This window comes from Bos taurus, chromosome X (genome assembly GCF_002263795.3).
Source record: "Bos taurus isolate L1 Dominette 01449 registration number 42190680 breed Hereford chromosome X, ARS-UCD2.0, whole genome shotgun sequence".
NCBI lineage: Eukaryota > Metazoa > Chordata > Mammalia > Artiodactyla > Bovidae > Bos > Bos taurus.
Genome location: NC_037357.1, coordinates 125509228 through 125516874, shown reverse-complemented (window position 1 = coordinate 125516874; position 7647 = coordinate 125509228). Strand labels below are relative to the sequence as shown.

At 42.7% G+C, this 7647-nt stretch overlaps 1 pseudogene; it reads left to right on the top strand.

The window, feature by feature from the left end:
- The first annotated feature begins 1269 nt into the window (after positions 1 to 1269).
- On the top strand, positions 1270 to 2247 carry LOC786725 (large ribosomal subunit protein uL18-like; annotated as a pseudogene).
- The last annotated feature ends 5400 nt before the right edge of the window (positions 2248 to 7647 follow it).

The following is a 7647-nucleotide window of genomic DNA, read 5'->3' as shown; positions in this document are numbered from 1 at the left end:
CACCTTCAATGTCATATTCCCATTGAATCCATGACCTTAATTCACCCTATGATTTAGAGATCTGAGTATCTATGGGCAATTCATGGATGCAGATTGAAGTGAAAGCAAAAGTAAAGAGCGCATGCTAGATGGTGAATACAAATATAGAAGTACATCATGAAGTGAACAGAATCAAATCGGTGGATGGAGGAAGCTGAATGAAAGCCCCTTCTGAGATTTATTAAGTAACTGCCTTTCTCCTGTTGCATAAGTACAGTCCCAAAGCATATCCTGATGACCTAAGAGAGCTACCATCTTCCTTTCCAACAGCCTAATTTATGGCATAGGAATAAGGAGATCCTGTTTATATATACACACACATATATACTGAGAAGCAGCTCTTCTCTAGCTCAATTTATATTTCCTGAGAAGTTGACGTCCAACGAAACCATGTTAACGCCAAGGCAACTAAAAATCTTGGAGTGGGGGCGGCTGTAGGATTCTGCATAGGGCTGGAAATCTGAGACAATGGATCATGCCTGTCCTGAGCATTGAAAATTACTGGGTGGAACTAAGGGTCTCCAGAGAGTTTATTATTCATATGAAGTTGTCTAGTCTTCTCTTCAGAGGCTGGGAATGACCTGAATTCTAAGCCAGGGTTGATGTAGACCTTTCCCATTTGCTTAGTGTCTTTTAATAGAGCAAACATGGATATGTCATATTCATCTTGAAGGCGTGTGGAGGAGTGTGGAGCCACCACACAACATCCCTTTTCCCCAAGAGCAAGCATGCATGTAGGAGGTAGGAATATTCATCCGAGGTAATGGAGAGTTAAACTTTCAGGATCCCCCCTCCACCCTGTTTTTAACTAAGGTCTACTGATACTTTCTCTTGTTGTGCAGTTTGTAGATAAGGAGTCTGTTCTTTGAACATTCTGGACTTTACTTTGAATCACCTGGGAGTCTGGTCAAAAATGTAGATTCCTAGGTCCTACTCCAGACCTCCTGAATCAGCGTCTCAGGAGTGCAGCCCAAGAACCGCTTTTTATACACATGCCTCAGGTGACTCTCAGTCTCACTGGTTTGCCCAGCCCTGGCCCAAGGTCTCTGAGGAGCGGCAGCTCTGGCATGGCACTCTGTTCTACAGGGACTGCGGTGCGCTAGGAGACATATCTGGCTACACTAGCTAGCAATCATCTGGCTGCTCCATGGTATCTGTGTGTTTGTTCAAAGTGGCATTGGAGGCTGCAGATCTATAGTGAGCTGCAGACATGGGTCTCTGTTCTGCAGGATGGGGTTTGTCAAGGTTGTAAAGAATAAGACCTACTTCGAAAGGTACCAAATGAAACTTAGAAGAAGACAAGATAGTAAGACTGACTACTATGCCAGGAAACGCTTGGTAATCCAGGACAAAAATAAGTATAATACATCCTAATACAAGATGAGTTCATATCACCAACAATCATTTGCCAGATTGCTTATGCCCGTGTATAAGGAGATATGACAGTCTGTGCAGCTAATGCCCATGAACTCCCGAAGTCTGGCGAGAAGGCTGACCTGACAAATTATGCTGCAGCACATTGTACTGGTCCACAGATGGTCCAAAGGCTTCTCGATCAGTTTGGCATGGACAAGATCTATGAGGCCATGTGGAGATGTCCAGCGATGAATACAACATGGAAAGCATTGATGGTCAACCTGGTGCCTTCACCTCATATTTGGATGCAGGATCTTGCCAGATCTAACACTAGAAATAAAATTTTGGGGATCCTGAAGGGTGCTGTGGATGGAGGTTTGTTTATCCCTCATAGTACCTAATGGTTCCCTGGTTATGATTCAGAAAGCAAGGAATTCAATGCAGGAGTAGTCCAGAATCACATCCTGGCTCAAACCATTGTAGATGACATGCATTACCTAACTGAAGAAGATGAAGATGCTTATAAGAAATAATTTTCTTAATACATAAAGAACAACGTAACTCCAGACATGATGGAGGAGAGGTATGAGGAAGCTCATGCTGCTATATGAGAGAATCAGTCTATGATAAGAAACTTAAGAAAGAGGTTAAAAAGAAGAGGACCATCCCAAACTGTCACTTGCCCAGAACAGAGATTGAATAGCTTGGAAGGCAAGCTTCCTTAGCACTCAGGAATGGGCTGCTGAGAGCTGGTAAAGCAAATCACACTTTTCTATGAAGATTTTTTGGATTAAGACAGCAATAAATTAATTGACCAAGCAGCCCCCAAAAAAGTGGCTTTGGAGGAAGGAAATGGCGGGGATACTAAAGCCTACACCCCAGCCATGCCATGTATTACCTCACCATCCACCCAGCTACAAGCTAGAAGAGATGCCGAAGTTCAAGTGATTATGTGATTTGCACTTTGAATGAGACATAAAGAAAAAGTTTTTTAAAATCCGGCCTCCTGACATGTGCACCTCAATACCCCAAATGAAAAGAGCAGTGCATTTCCATTGAACTCAGGACTGAAGACTCTCCTGAGGGTGGACCTGGCTGCCCTCCCTGTGATTATAGGCACCCGTAACAGAACTTATTGACATCTCCACATATCCTCCTCCTCCCTCTACACTCCCAAGGCTGCTTGTTGCAAACATCTGTAACTGTCCAGGAGAACACACTTAGCTGGTGCTCAGGGCAAGATGGAAGTGCTGCAGAGTCAGTGCCCCTGAGAGCAGGCCTCAAACGATGACAAATTGTTAGTGGAGAAATACCCTAGCTTCGTCATCCCACCAGCAGGATAACTCTGCAACATGATCAATATTCTCCTCCAGACGCCCCTGGGATTGATCTCCAGGAGCCCATGACAGCCCCTTGCTTATTATCACATGCAGCTATGGCTCCCTTCCCTTCTCTTCTAACTACTTCACTTTCCCAACAGTGTTTCCTGGGACTGCCTTCCAAATAACCAACTTGCATTTGAATTTTTGTCCCTGGATCTGCTTCTGGGGTCACCCATCAGGACGTAAAAGACACAAAGGTGAGCTAACAGCTCTGAATGGACCCTGGAATTGTAAGAGACAAGCGTGGAGGCCAGCAAACACCTGTAACTGTAGCATTTTGGTGTGATGATTAAAATCATCTGACTGGTTTCTGCTCCCATATTGCTGATGGAATATGGAATTGAGTTTAAGTAGTTGGCATATTCCTGAATCATGGTATGAGAATGAGAAGGGTTTTTGTTGTCATTTTTAGGTTGTTGCATTGATAAACCTTCTTTTTTACTGTTAGAAATTATGCTTTATTACAATGCTCTAATATATAAAACATTGTGGGTTTTGGCACTAAGAAAATCAATGAGATCAATGAATCAGAATCAAGTATCCAGAACAGGGATGTAAGCACTTGATTTATGAAAAATGATTCATGACAGAACAATGGGAAAAGGATGATCTTTGCAAAGAATGGTGTTGGATTAATGGGTAGACATATGTAAACCATACTGTGTCTTGGCCACTGATACACCAAGTACAAATACCAGTGCCAAGTGGATCAACTGGATTATAGATCTAAAACTGAAAAGTAAAGTCAGTGTTGATAAACCTTGAAGGGCCAGAGTTTTAGTCCCTTTGACACATTCCAGTTCTCAAATGTTAAGTTCCTTGAGTGGGTCTGCCCATCTTAGGCTGTCAACTTCCTGAGGACAGTAACTCTCTTTAAAATCTATGCATAAGTGCCAGTGAATATCACAAATGGGTGAGTGATGAACACCTCTGGTGATGATGACCATGGTGGTTTAATTGAATAACTGTGTTTTCATGTTTATTTGGGACTTTAACAGTCACTACAAAGTATTCTGGTTACTACTACTGCTGTATATCAAATTATCCCAAAACTTAGCAACATAAAGCAACACTCTTATTATGCCCACGGATGGGTTCTGTGAGTCAGTAATTCAAACAGGGCACAGTGGGGATGCCTTGCCTCTGCTTCATGTTGTTTGGGGCCTAAGTTAGGAAAACTCAGTGGTTAGAGGTGACTGATTAGCTGGGGGCTAGAAGCACCTGGAGGATCTTCACCCATATCTGGCAGTAGGTCCTGGCTGTTGGCTGGTGTATCCGTTTATCAGAACATATACACATGGCCTCTCTGTGTACCTGTTTGGGCTTCCTCACACCATGGTGGGGTCACGATGGTAGGACTTCTCTTATAGCAGTGTGAATGCTCCAGGAAGCAAGGCAGAAACTGTATCACCTTTTATAACTTAACCTTATGTGTTACTTCTACTTCATTTTATTGGTTATAAGTGAGTCATTAGAACCAGATAAGATTCAAGGAGAATTGATATGGTCACCCACTTCTAGATGGGAAGAGTATCAAAACAGGCACCACATTTTTACTTTTTTATAGGGTAGGAACTGTGTCATAGTTTTCTCTGAATCCCTATCATCTAACTTGGGACATGGCACAGAGTAGATGCCCCATGAGTGATTGGTAGATAGAGCAATGGATAAATGAGAGGAAGGAAAATTCATCCCATTGGAGAGGGTCACTCTGAGGAATATAGACATTTAGTCATTTTTACCTATTTTTGTTTGCATTGCATTTGGTTTTGTGTTTCAATAATAAAGGAAATGCGGAGAAGGTAATGGCACCCCACTCCAGTACTCTTGCCTGGAAAATCCCATGGATGGAGGAGCCTGGTAGGCTGCAGTCCACGGGGTCACTAGGAGTTGGACACGACTGAGCGACCTCACTTTGACTTTTCACTTTCATACATTGGAGGAGGAAATGGCAACCCATTCCAATGTTTTTGCCTGGAGAATCCCAGGGACAGTGGGGCCTGGTGGGCTGCCGTCTATGGGGTTGCACAGAGTCGGACATGACTGAGGTGACTTAGCAGCAGCAGCAGCAATAAAAGAAATCACAGTTTGTAAAAGACCTGCAGAATGGAAAATAAGGTCAACGGTATTATGATACTTGTGCTCTCAAGGAGCATTCTATGGTCATTCATTCTTCTTCAGGCGGATACAGTCCTATGTTTGAATTTGTTGCATGGTTTCCCATAGACCATTTTAGAAATCAAGTTCTACCAGAACAGATTGAACATTTCATGGTGAGGTCTGAGCTGACTTCCCCAGTCTGCTTGCCCAGCTCCTCTTTCTCTGTATTCTCCTAGATGATTTCTAGTCTTTCTACCTCTTTCCCCTCCCCCCATCCCTCCCCATCCTGCTATCTTTCCTTTCCCCTCCCCTGTTCTTGCTTACTCCATACTCCACCTCCAATGTTACCTCCTCTAGCTTGGGGGTGGGATGTCTTCAGAATTGTTAGAGGAGTCAAGGAACAGGAAGCCACCCCTCCTCCCCTGGAGAATGTCCAGATTTGGATTAGAGCCATCGGTCCCTGGAATTCTCTTCCTCATTGCTTTGGTATATGGTGTTTCATCGCTTTTATGGGCACCAACTTATGATGTCATGTGAAAGGCTTAAAGCTCCTGTGGTTGCAAACTAGCACAAAAAGCCCAATTTTATTGAGACACAACAGAAAAAGATTCTTTAAGAAGAAAAACCATGACAATGGGAATCTGCCATTCCCAAATCAGCATTTGGAAAATTCTAGTCACATAAACATATGCCAGCAGAGACCTCAGAGACCATCTTGCCCAACTCCTCCTGTAACAAATAGGGGGCTGGGAGCCAAAGAGGAAGAGCTATAACAAACTAGCATTTACTGGGTGCTGACTCTGCCCCAGGCACTTCATTACTTTATTCCAGTTGTGCAACCACCAGACGAACTGGAATCATTAACCCCATCTCCAAGATGAAGAGACAGAAGCTCAGAGAGGGTCAGTAACTTCTGCAAGGTCACACAGCTAGAAAATGGCTGAGTAGAGATTTGAATCCAGTGTCTAGGATGAGTCCCCGAACTATGCTCTTAACCATTAGACTAAACTGTGTTTCTAAGTGACCTTTTATCCTCCCTTCCCCACCTAGGGTCACATATACTAAGAGTTAATAGATCAATTTCACAAAGGTAAGTTGAGCAGCACCTGGAATTCATCAAGTGATGCTGCAATTCAAGTCAAAGTCAGACTTTGATAAAGTAAATTCTAATTCAGACTAGAGAGCCTGGAAGACTTTGGGGATGGTCCTTTGTAGAAACTACTACGAGCTTAGAGTGAGTAAGGACCATGGCAATGTGGTTCAGTGGTTTTAAGACTCAGACCTGAAGTCAGCATCCCAAGGTTCAACACAGGTTCTGCTTCTTCCTAACTTAACCTCACTGTGCATCAGTTTTCTCATCTATACAATGGGAGATAGTGATAGTTATCTGCCTGGGTAGATGTAAAAGGCAAATAACACTAATAAGCATAAAGTTCCTAGAACAGTGCTTGACACATAGTGAGCTCTTAAAAAGAATCTGCTCTGTTATTACTCAATGTTGTCTCCAGGGCCTAACATAGGTTTCAGCACATGGAAGGTGTTCAATAAATGTTTGTTGAATAAATGAAGAGAAATATATTAGTAGTTGTAATGGCATTCATCTGTTCTTCATCCTCTCAAAACAGAAAACAAGAATAAAAAAGAGTTTCTCCTTGATTTTACCTTATAGTTTTTCCATATGTGGAAGCTTGATTCTTCTGTGATTGAAACCACTGTTCCTTGGCAAAGCCTGGAGGAACCTGAGGACCAGCTGTTTTCCACTTTAATTCTTTTCTGAGGCCCATTTTACCCAGGAAGAGACATCTTAAAAATGTGGAAGACCACAGCTTCAGGACGCTCAGTTACAACTGTCAAAAACTCAACCCAATCTGATAGAAGCCAAGAACTAAATTTCTTGACTCAACTATAAACTACAAGGATGACTTCAGGCATGGCTAGATCTAGGGATTCAAATGATGTCATTGGGACTTGGTCTTGTTTGATCTCTAGCTCTGCCTTCTTCAGTGATGGTTCTATTCTCTGGCAAGTTCTGCCCTGTGATGGCAGGATGGCCGTCAGCAATTTCAGATTTATATCCCCACTCCAAAACCAGGGGAAACAAAGTACTTCCTTTTATCACTCCAGGCAAAGTCCCAGTTTCAGCTCTGAGTGGACCAACTTGGGTCCTGCGTTCATTCCTGAACCACCACTGTGCCTCCAGGAATGAAACACTGATTTTCCAGGCTTCATACACGTGTCCCCTACCTTGATCTCAGTAGAGCCAGCCCCAGACAAACTATCTGGACTAAGACTGAAATGCTCTCCCAGTGGAAGAGAAAGGAGATGGGGAGGCACAAATAAAAATCTTCTACCATAACTAGGTAGAAGAAGGGGTACTGAGCCAGTCTACAGCACCTTCCTTAAAGGGGTGGTAGTAAATATACAACCCCCATCTTACCTAAAGCTTATTCTTCTATCAAACCCCACAAACCTCCTTCTAGCTCTAAGGCAGTGATTTTCAAAACTTTTAACTTCTTCCTTCAGCAAAAAATAAAACTTATATTGAGAAGTAGTACATATATGAGCTGAAACGTTTCAACAAATTTACTTTTTATTAACTGCAGTGCACTCTGATAGTTTCTATTCTATTGTATTCCATTCCATTCTAATTTAGTCCATTATATTCCTTCCTTTCCATTCCATTCCAATTCATTTTGTTATTTTTATTAGTCAGGGCAATGCTTAGGAGCTAAACCCCAGATCTCAGTGGCTTCACAAAATAAAAGTTTCT